Here is a 12503-nt window from a genome sequence, read left to right as displayed (position 1 = left end):
AACTAGGAATGTAGCATAGCCTTCAGCTGATAGGAAGCAACCTCTAACAAGGCGCTTAGTCAAGTATGGCATAAGTAAAGCCTCTCTAGATATCTGTTTGTAATTATATGTATGCCGCATATGAAGAAGCCTGCAACACAAGTACAATATACAGGGTGTTACAAAAAGGTACGGTCAAACTTTCAGGAAAAATTCCTCACACACAAAGAAAGAAAATATGTTATGAGGACATGTGTCCGGAAACGCTTACTTTCCATGTTAGAGCTCATTTTATTACTCCTCTTCAAATTACATTAACCATAGAATGGAAACACACAGCAACAGAACGTACCGGCGTGACTTCAAACACTTTGTTACAGGAAATGTTCAAAATGATCTCCGTTAGCGAGGATACATGCATCCACCCTCCGTCGCATGGAATCCCTGATGCGCTTATGCAGCCCTGGAGAATGGCGTATTGTATCACAGCCGTCCACAATACGAGCACGAAGAGTCTCTACATTTGGTACCGGGGTTGCGTAGACAAGAGCTTCAAATGCCCCCATAAATGGAAGTCAAGAGGGTTGAGGTCAGGAGAGCGTGGAGGCCATGGAATTGGTCCGCCTCTACCAATCCATCGGTCACCGAATCTGTTGATGAGAAGCGTACGAACACTTCGACTAAAATTTGTAGGAGCTCCATCGTGCATGAACCACATGTAGTGTCGTACTTGTAAATGCACATGTTCTAGCAGCACAGGTAGAGTATCCCGTATGAAATCATGATAAGGTGCTTCATTGAGCGTAGGTGGAAGAACATGGGGCCCAATCAAGACATTACCAACAATGCCTGCCCAAACGTTCAGAGAAAATCTGTGTTGATGACGTGATTGCACAATTGCGTGCGGATTTTCGTCAGCCCACACACGTTGATTGTGAAAATTTACAATTTGATCACGTTGGAATGAAACCTCATCCGTAAAGAGAACATTTGCACTGAAATGAGGATTGACACATTGTTGGATGAACCATTCGCAGAAGTGCACCCGTGGAGGCCAATCAGCTGCTGACAGTGCCTGTACGCGCTGTAAATGGTACGGAAACAACTGGTTCTCCCGTAGCACTCTCCATAAAGTGACGTGGTCAACGTTACCTTGTACAGCAGTTACTTCTCTGACGATGACATTAGGGTTATCGTCAATTGCACGAAGAATTGCTTCGTCCATTGCAGGTGTCCTCGTCGTTCTAGGTCTTCCCCAGTCGCGAGTCATAGGCTGGAATGTTCCGTGCTCCCTAAGACGCCGATCAATTGCTTCGAACGTCTTCCTGTCGGGACACCTTCTTTCTGGAAATCTGTCTCGATAGTAATGTACCACACCACGGCTATTGCCCCGTGCTAATCCATACATCAAATAGGCAACTACCAACTCCGCATTTGTAAATATTGCACTGACTTCAAAACTACGTTCGTGATGAACACTAACCTGTTGATGCTACGTACTGATGTGCTTGATGCTAGTACTGTAGAGCAATGAGTCGGATGTCAACACAAGCACCGAAGTCAACATTACCTTCCTTCAATTGGGCCAACTGACGGTGAATCGAGGAAGTACAGTACATACTGACGAAACTAAAATGAGCTCTAACATGGAAATTAAGCGTTTCCGGACACATGTCCACGTAACATCTTTTCTTTATTTGTGTGTGAGGAATGTTTCCTGAAAGTTTGGCCGTACCTTTTTGTAACACCCTGTATACTATTTTCTTACCAACGACTACTAGTTATTTCAGTCGTTGCATATACAGACTACGCACCCAGCTCCTTACCGACTTCTCTGCCAAACCTGCAATATATGTTTCTATTTAGCAATGACCACCTGTCATCATAACAACGGACGACGAGAATCATAACAAAAGGGGTTCAGGTATGAAAAGAAATGGCACACCAGACACCACTCCCGGGTTTCGGGCCATATGGTGGAGGATTGTCAGGTTGCTATTCCACCACAGTCGGGGAAGTCTCCTGACATGTCTTCCGCCTGTAATCTCATTTACTGGACTAGTATTCAGTGAGGAGTTACGCTTCGACCTGAGCATCGACGACCAGCGAAGGCAGTTCCCCTACACAACAACGATACGTCGACGACATTCAACGCCCCGTTTTGTTGCCTTTCATGGCAAGCCATCCTGACCTTACATTTCAGCAAGTTAATGCCATCTCGCACTCGGCAAGGGTTTCTACTGCTTGTCTTCTTACTTACCGAACCCTACCTTGGGCACTTAGAACGTTTGGGGCATTATGGGTAGAGCTCTCAAACCAATTCGGCATTTTAATGATCTAACGCATCGATTGGACAGAATCTGGTACGATATCCCACAGAACGATATCCTAGAACCCTGTTAAACAATGCCAAGCCGGATAACAGCTTGCATAAAGGCCAGAAGTGCACCAACGCGTTACTGACTTGCTCAGTTTGGGAGGCTCTTTCTCTTGAATAAGCCATACATGTTTTATGAAATTGTAATCAACTGTTTGTCTGTACATGCACAGCACATCTATCCATTTCCATCACACTCGGATAATTCCTTTGTGGGAACCGCTTTTTGTCTTAGAGAGTGTAATTGCAGTTAAATGTTTTCAAATTATGGTGGTAAGGTGGAAGCAGTAGTTAAAATGGGTTTGTTTCGTTTTTCATGCCGCAAACGGTGGAGAGAGGTGATCCGGGATTGGATAAGGGGTTCGTGGAATAAAGACGAGAGTGAATGTATAACATTAACTTAGAGCTGTGCCAGGGAAGCTTTATTTTTTTTTTTTTAATAAGTGGCATGGATGTAATTGTGGAAACGATTTCTATTCTTTGATATTGCTATGTAGCAAAACTTATTATTAATTAATGTTATGGGTTTTCAGATTACAAGTTACTATTTTGGACTTTTCTAGAGAGGAGATTAGTCTTAGAACTTGTGAAGACGAAGAAGGATTTTGTTCTGAGATTGTATGAGGAAAGATCATTGAGAAATGACGAAAGATTCCAAGATATTTAACCGAAATTGTGTCTCATTCGAAAGGGAAATATAGCGCAAGTTATTCGAAATATTTCTGATCTCTTTTCATTATCAGATTCCAGCCTCCTATTTTTCTTTAAAGATTTCCATTTTAGTTTTTTTACGAGTAATATGTCTCGAGTGCTGCTGTTGGTGTTGCTGCAGATCGGGCCACATTGCACATACGTGGAACCTGGTATGTCGATATTTTCAGAAAGCAGCATAGCTTGGCGTCTATTCACCAAGTAACTAAAATGAAAATACATTTCACGAGCGTTTCTCGCGGGTCTGACTTGAACTGTGGCAGTGGCGATTTATCAGTGGTAATGCTAGCCTCTCAGAGTGTGCCGTGGGAAATGCGGAAAACGCGCTTCAAAAAATTAGATAAGTGATTCTTCTACAGTTTGCAGAATGCAGTTTCTCATACCATAAAGCCACCATTAAAATTTCAATCGCGGAAAAGTATTGCACGTAAAACACAATGCTTATCTTCACAGCCCTTGCCAACAGTAAACTCGTCTTATTTACTTACGGATGTAGGTCTTGGCACAGAATCCAGGCGACCGAATTTTAAAATATGCACTACATGAAATGCTTCGTTCACGGACTACGTCCGATGCACACGGCTTTTGTTACCTAGCACCAGTTCGATGCAGGTACTCCAATGGACTCCCTCCTTGATCCTGTCTACTGCGTTCAGACAGTGCCACAATTTTGCCCAGTACAGAACATAATCGACAAAGTGGAGTTTATTTGTTGGGCAGAATATGAAAAGAATATAACGTAAAGATCATCATCATCATCAGTTATCTGCTATATTAGCAGGTTCTTTGCCTCTCCATTTTCTGCGATCCATTGCTTCCTTCTTAAGGCTGCTGTATGTTGTACCGTCCATCACGTCATCGAGTATCTGGAATCTCTTCCTTCCTCGCTATGAAAAGAATATAACGTAAAGATCATCATCATCATCAGTTATCTGCTATATTAGCAGGTTCTTTGCCTCTCCATTTTCTGCGATCCATTGCTTCCTTCTTAAGGCTGCTGTATGTTGTACCGTCCATCATGTCATCCAGTATCTGGAATCTCTTCCTTCCTCGCTTCCTTTTCCCTTCTAAATAACCTTCTAAAACTGTTTTTATCAGTCCGTCATTCTTTCTTAATATATGCCCAATCCAATTTCTTTTTCTTCTCTTTATTACATCTAGTAACTGCCTTTTCTCTCCCACTCTTCTCAGTACCTCTTCATTTTTTACTCTGTCCATCCAACTTATTCATTCCATCTTCCGCCATGTCCAGATCTCAAAAGCCTCCAGCCTTTCTCTGTTTTTTTCCTCATAGTCCATGTTTCAGCACCATATAGAAGAACACTCCATACAAGACATTTTATGAGTCTCTTTCTGAGTTCTCTGTCCATACCGCTGCAGAGGATTCTCCTTTTCTTATAAAACGCCTCTTTTGCCATTGCTATCCTTGTTTTAATTTCTGTGGTGCACTTCCAGTCGGTGTCTATCCTGCTTCCAAGATACTTAAAATTTTGCACCTGCTCTAGTGTTTCTCCATTCAGCACAATTTTTATTTCCTTATTTCCTCCTATTGCCAATACTTTTGTTTTATTTGTGTTAATTTTCATTCCATATTTTTTTCCGTTAGTTGCAATGGTGTCCACCAAATCCTGTAATTCTTTTTCCCTTGTGGCTAGAAGGACCATGTCATCAGCAAATCTCAAGCACCCTACTCTTCTTCCTCCAATTTCTACTCCTTTGTCATCTAATGAGCATTGGTCAATCATATTTTCCAAGTACAGGTTGAAAAGAGTAGGTGATAAACAGCATCCTTGTCTTACTCCTTTCCTTAGTCTGATCCAGTTTGTACTTTCTCCTCTCACTTTAACTGAAACTTTTTGATTAAGGTAAATTGAGTTTATAAGTCTTCTGGTTTTCCAGTCCACTCTTCATAGATATCAATAGGAAAATGAAAACTCAAGCCTTCAAAAGACTCTAGAATATAAAATATTGTTGTTGATAATGAAATATTAAAACAAGTTAAATGCTTTAAATATCTCTGATACGCCATTAAATATGAATATAATAGAGATCAGAGAAGATAAGTATTCTGAAGAAAAAAAACACGATTGTAATTTTATAAGACTGCAGTTATCCCCACTTAATTGTGTGGAAAAGAGTCGTCGGTCCCACATGAACACTGGAGAGCAGAATTCAGACAGCAAAAAAACATAGTAGCTTAGACACAATTAAGAACGATAAAATTAGGAATGAACTGAACATCTATAGAACAGTAAATAAAATCCAAGTAAAGGGAACAAATGGAATACACATAGTAGCAGGACGAGTAGCCAAAGATTACCTCTCAAACACATGCGACACAAAGCTAAAGCGAGAAGAAGTCAAGAAAGATCGAGGAAAAGATGGGCAGTGCAACTGGAAAATCTCTGAATCTTGCAGCGTAAAAGAAGAAGAATAATAAACTATACATGTTTTATGAAATTGTAATCAATGGTTGTCTGTACATGCATAACACATCTACCCATTTCCGTCCCATTCGGAGAATTCCTTTGTGGGGCACCGTTTTTTTTGTCTCAGAGTGTGTAATTTAATTAAAATGTTTTCAAATTATGTTTGTAAAGTAGAAGCAGTAGTTAAAATGGGTTTGTTCCGTTTTTCATGCCACAAAGTATGGAGAGAGATGATCCGGGATTCGATAAGGGGATCGCGGAACAAAGATGAGAGTGAATGTATAACATTAGCTTACAGCTATGCCAGGGAGGCTTTTTTCTTTCTTTCTTTTTTTTAAGTGAGCAGCATAGATGTAATTGTAAAAACGATCCTTATTATTTGATGTTAGTGTGTAGCAAAACTTGTTCTTAATTAATACTATGGGTTTTGAGACTACGAGTTACTATTCTGGGGTTTTGTAAGGGACAGTTTAGTCTCCTAACTTGTGAAGACGAAGGAGGATTTTGTTCTGACACTATATAAGGAAAGATCATTGAGAAATGACGAGAGATTCCAAGATATTTAACCGAAATTGTGTCTCGGTCTAAAGGGAAATATAGCGTAAGGAATTGGAAATATTCCTGGTCTCTTTTCATTATCAGATTTCAGCCTCCTATTTTTCTTTAAAGATTTCCATTTTAGTTTTTTTACGAGTAATAAGTCTCGAGTGCTGCTGCTGGTGTTGCTGCAAATCGGGCCACATTGCACATACGTGGAACCTAATGCGTCTATACTTTCAGAAAGTAGCGTAGCCTGGCATCTATTCACCAAGTAAGTAAAATAAAAATACATTTCACGAGAGTTGCTCGTAGGTTTGGCTTGAACTGTGGCAGTGGCGATTTATCAGTGGTAAACCTGGCCTCTCGGAGTGTGCCGTTGGAGATGCGGAAAACGTGCTTCAAAAAATTAGATATGTGTTCCTTCTACAGTTTGCAGACTGCAGTTTCTCATACCATAAAGCCACCATTAAAATTTCCACTGAGGAAAAGTATTGCGCGTGAAACACAATGCTTATCTTTACAGTCCTTACCAACAGCAAACTCGTCTTGTTTACTTACAGATACCGGTCTTGGCACAGAATCAAGGCGTTCGAATTTTGAAATATTCACTATATAAAATGCTTCGTTCACTTCACGGACTACGTCCGATGCACACGGTTTTTGTTATCTAGCACCAGTTCGATTCCGGTACTCCCGATGGACTCCCTCCTTGATCCTGTCTATTGCGTTCAGACAGTGCCACAATTTTGGCCAGTACAGAACATAATCGACAAAGTGGAATTTATTTGTTGGGCAGAAAATGAAATGAATATAACGTAAAGATATCAATAGGAAAATGAAAACTCAAGCTTTTAAAAGGGAAAGACTCTACAAGATAAAATATTGTTGTTGATTATGAAACATTAAAACAAGGTAAATATTTTGATATGCCATTAAATATGAATATAATAGCGATCAGAGCAGATAAGTTTCTGAAGAAAAAAAAACGCGATTGTAATTTTACAAGACTGCAGTTGTCCCCACTTTATTGTGTGGAAATGAGTCGTCGGTCCCATATGAACAATGGAGAGCAGAATTCAGACAGCAGAAATGACATAGTAGCTTAGACAGAATTGAGAATGATAAAATTAGGGATGAACTGAACATCTATAGAATAGTAAATAACATCCAAGTAAAGAGAACAGATGGAGCACACATATTAGCGGGACGAGTAGCCAAAGCCGGCCGTAGTGACCGAGCGGTTCTAGGCGCTTCAGTCTCGAATCGCAGGACAGCTACGGTCGCAGGTTCGTATCCTGCCTCGGGCATGAATGTGTGTGATGTCCTTAGGTTAGTTTTGTTTGAGTAGTTATAAGTTCTAGGGGACTGATGACCTCAGATGTTAAGTCCCATAGTGCTCAGAGCCATTTGAACCATATGAGTAGCCAAGGATTACCTCTCAAAAACATGCGACACAAACATAAAGTGTGAAGAAGTCAAGAAAGATCGGGGAAAAGATGGGCAATGCAAGTGAAAAATGTCTGAATCTTGCAGCGTAAAAGAAGAAGAAGAAGAAGACTATGGCTGTCAAAATCTCACGGAAATTAGAGTTTAATGTTTGCACTGTTCTTATGTAAAAGAAGTTTTAATTAAGTACTGTTTCATGACCGACTGCACTGAACAATGTTGAAATTACTTTGTGATATATATATATATATATATATATATATATATATATATATATATCTGAACTAAGTACGTGTGCTGATATTGCGTGAATGTGTTTCTGCTCTCAACATTTACTGCTTTCGAGATAATGTAATTTAACTGTGTTGCTATTCAGCATCGTATTACAGTCCTGACTTTGTTTATTATTTTTGCCTGTTGTGTTTCATTGAGATCAGCTGAATAATGTCCTCCCTAACGATTTGTGAATGCTCTCAGGTGAAATCTGTCCGACTGCACTGAAGATTGAATTATAATGCAAATTAGCGGTGAGATTAGCTTCATAGTTTCTCACCGCCACCATTTACTATGTAGACAAGATAGCGACCGAGCGAGGTGGTGCAATGGTTAGCACACTCAACTTGCATTCGGGAGGATGACAGTTCAATCCCACGTCCGGCGATCCTGATTCATTTTTTCCGTGATTTCCCTAAGTCGCTTCAGGCAAATGCCGGGATGGTTCCTTTGAAAGGGCACGGCCGATTTCCTTCCCTAATCCGAGACCGATGACTTCGCTGTTTGGTCTCTTCCAACAAATCAACCCAACAATTTAGCGGCGTAACCGGCTCGTATGTAAGCTAATCTCGGAGTGTTGTGCTCGTTACTAGGGGACTTCAAAAAGTATGTTATATATTGTTACGGCGGGCCAAATGAATTTTATCGAACGCTGCACAGCATGTTGGGCAGATATATAACACTATTTTTCGTCAAAGACAACAGGTCTCTGTAAACAAGTGTCGGAACGTCCTGACAATCGTTGAATTCCTCGACGATAGAAATTCGCTACTTAATCACGCAGCTATTCGAGAACCGCTGTCTGAACGTCCTCATCTTGGAAAGTATCTTTCTCTCCAGATGTTCTTCCAGCTTGCCAAAAAATGGAGATCGCACGGTGCAAGCTCTGGATGTCGCGAACAACACTACCCACGTCAGTGCAGTCCTCGTCAAACTGTTGGCACCCTTTCAGCAAGGCTGGACACGACATTGCGTGTGGTCCATATACCGCCGGAATTTCAAGGCGAATCTGTGAAATTTTGTCCACAATAATCGTAATCTATTTATTGTCCAGCCTTCTTTATGTTTGAAGTACGTCCCCAGCTACCACACAATTTCAATTGGATATTGTGGGGCACCTGTTACCTGTACCGCAGCAGAACTGTGTCTGCAGGAAATCCGGAATTTGTAATCTCTTCTGACAGCGCCCACTCTCGTTGCAGAATACTCTTAACGTGGGACGACAAGCATAACCAACTTTCTGAAGTCCCCGAGTTGATAAAGTAAAGAGAGCTGTACTGCGGCAAACCCAGTCGAAAGAAAGGAAAAACATTCGTCGATGGGAAAAAAGTAGATGTAGATTGTAAGACGTGTATATTTCTATTGTCTATTGTCAAACCACAATTTATAAAAGATGTTTATATTTTATTAATAGGATTAAGTAGGAATAATTAATATTTGTCATGTTGGAAATAATTGTGGTAGCAGGGAATGTCTGCACCAAAGTATTGTTGGCAAGAGAGACCGCAAATTGATATAATTTTAAAAAGGGCGGGAGAGACCTCGTATGGATACATTTTAAGAAAAGAGCCGGAAAGACCACGCATTGATACATTTTGTAATGGTAGCAGGGATTGTCTGCACTAGAAAGCATTGTTGGCAGGAGAGACCGCACTTTAGCGTTCGTAGGAAGTCAGTAGTAAGCTAGATGTGAAGCGAGTCGGTAGCAGGCCTGAAGCGAGAGGTTCAGAGGAGCAGTGTGCCTGCCAGCCACCAACTATGATTTACAAGAGATTATGAACGGATGTACAGAGACAGCAACTAACTATTATCATAAGAGGAACTAATAGTATTGAATTATTTTCTTTGCGAAACGCAAGACTACTGAAGGTATGCTTACGCAATGCTAGTTGTAAGATTATTGTAAAAAGTAAGTCCCATTTGAACGTTTGTAAAATCATTTCGTTACCAACAGTAAATATTTGAACCATTTTCAGAATATAATTAATTTTTGCCAGCAATGTTGCATTACTGATTATAATCCATCCCAAAAACCATCAACGTAAAACTTTGCAAAAATTTTATTGTTGTCAAGAAAAAGTGTAACGATGAATTACGTAGCTTCAGTCAAATTAATTAAAGAATAACGTCAGCTTTGCTATTAAAGGATAAAGTCAACTTTGGTAATAAACACAGCCACTTATTATGACAGCCCACCAACAGTTAATAGAGTATAGTAAACCAGAGTAAGTACACTCCTGGAAATTGAAATAAGAACACCGTGAATTCATTGTCCCAGGAAGGGGAAACTTTATTGACACATTCCTGGGGTCAGATACATCACATGATCACACTGACAGAACCACAGGCACATAGACACAGGCAACAGAGCATGCACAATGTCGGCACTAGTACAGTGTATATCCACCTTTCGCAGCAATGCAGGCTGGTATTCTCCCATGGAGACGATCGTAGAGATGCTGGATGTAGTCCTGTGGAACGGCTTGCCATGCCATTTCCACCTGGCGCCTCAGTTGGACCAGCGTTCGTGCTGGACGTGCAGACCGCGTGAGACGCCGCTTCATCCAGTCCCAAACATGCTCAATGGAGGACAGATCCGGAGATCTTGCTGGCCAGGGTAGTTGACTTACACCTTTTAGAGCACGTTGGGTGGCACGGGATACATGCGGACGTGCATTGTCCTGTTGGAACAGCAAGTTCCCTTGCCGGTCTAGGAATGGTAGAACGATGGGTTCGATGACGGTTTGGATGTACCGTGCACTATTCAGTGTCCCCTCGACGATCACCAGTGGTGTACGGCCAGTGTAGGAGATCGCTCCCCACACCATGATGCCGGGTGTTGGCCCTGTGTGCCTCGGTCGTATGCAGTCCTGATTGTGGCGCTCACCTGCACGGCGCCAAACACGCATACGACCATCATTGGCACCAAGGCAGAAGCGACTCTCATCGCTGAAGACGACACGTCTCCATTCGTCCCTCCATTCACGCCTGTCGCGACACCACTGGAGGCGGGCTGCACGATGTTGGGGCGTGAGCGGAAGACGGCCTAACGGTGTGCGGGACCGTAGCCCAGCTTCATGGAGACGGTTGCGAATGGTCCTCGCCGATACCCCAGGAGCAACAGTGTCCCTAATGTGCTGGGAAGTGGCGGTGCGGTCCCCTACGGCACTGCGTAGGATCCTACGCACTTGGCGTGCATCCGTGCGTCGCTGCGGTCCGGTCCCAGGTCGACGGGCACGTGCACCTTCCGCCGACCACTGGCGACAACATCGATGTACTGTGGAGACCTCACGCCCCACGTGTTGAGCAATTCGGCGGTACGTCCACCCGGCCTCCCGCATGCCCACTATACGCCCTCGCTCAAAGTCCGTCAACTGCACATACGGTTCACGTCCACGCTGTCGCGGCATGCTACCAGTGTTAAAGACTGCGATGGAGCTCCGTATGCCACGGCAAACTGGCTGACACTGACGGCGGCGGTGCACAAATGCTGCGCAGCTAGCGCCATTCGACGGCCAACACCGCGGTTCCTGGTGTGTCCGCTGTGCAGTGCGTGTGATCATTGCTTGTACAGCCCTCTCGCAGTGTCCGGAGCAAGTATGGTGGGTCTGACACACCGGTGTCAATGTGTTCTTTTTTCCATTTCCAGGAGTGTATATTCATGTCGCAGTTCGATGTAGCAGTCAGATGGCGATCCAGTAACAGTAAAAAAGGTAAGGAACAGTTTTGGGTTATTGCAGATAACGACTGAGGGCCACGACGACGATACTTTCTATGTTTCGTCGAAATAATCAGAAAATCACTTTTAATGAGCAGCAATTAAATTTGTGTGCGAAGATTGAGAAAGAGAATAAGTTTCAAAGGGAAGATTTCATTTGTTATTATTAAGCAAGAGATAGAAAGCCTAAGGAAAGGTTTCATAGGTTACTCTAGAAGGGAACAAAAGAGATATAGAGGAGACGGGAAGGTTTCAAGATAACTACGCAAAGCGATGTACGTACGTACTCACCCGCGAAGTAAAACTGTGCGAGCCGTGTGCCGAATAGCGCTGCTGGATCAGGTTCATCTGGCAGATAGATGGCGCACTTGTAGACGAGGACGCCCAACAGCGCCAGCACGAACCACGTGACGCTCTGCACCTGAAGAAGGGAGACCATCCCGCTGTTAGAAACGCTTCCACAGACGGCGTGAGCGCTGCAGCACAGCCATCTCGCTCTGATGGATGGGAACACAAAGGAACATCGGCTCTGCAGGGACGTGCAACTGATGTGAGACAAGTAGTCCGAAACTCTGAGCATAGATGATGTGGTACATTATTTACATCTCTAAAATATTATACAATAAAATAAGAAAAACTTCACAGTGAATGATAAAAGATATCACGCACTTGAAAGCTCCAGATATGAAGGTTTTTATGACAGCTTGTGGGTACACAGGATGTAGCCAGCAGTCAACTCAGACACCTGTGGCACTTCTTGATGAGCCCTACCTGTATCTATATCTACATGGACACTTCGCAAGCCATCGTACAGTGCTTAGCGGAGGGTACCATGTACCACTACTATTCAATTTCTTTCCTGTTCCACTCGCAGAGCGAGGAAGAAACGACTGTCGATAAGCCTCCGTATGACCCCTAATTTCTCGTATCTTCGTGGTCCTTATGGGCAATGTACGTTGGCGGCAGTAGAATTGTGTGTCAGTCAGCTTAAAATGCTGGTTTGCTAAATTTTCTCAAAAGCGCTTCTCGA

This window comes from Schistocerca serialis, chromosome 5 (assembly GCF_023864345.2).
Source record: "Schistocerca serialis cubense isolate TAMUIC-IGC-003099 chromosome 5, iqSchSeri2.2, whole genome shotgun sequence".
Taxonomy (NCBI): domain Eukaryota; kingdom Metazoa; phylum Arthropoda; class Insecta; order Orthoptera; family Acrididae; genus Schistocerca; species Schistocerca serialis.
Note: the sequence above shows the minus strand (reverse complement) of the source record.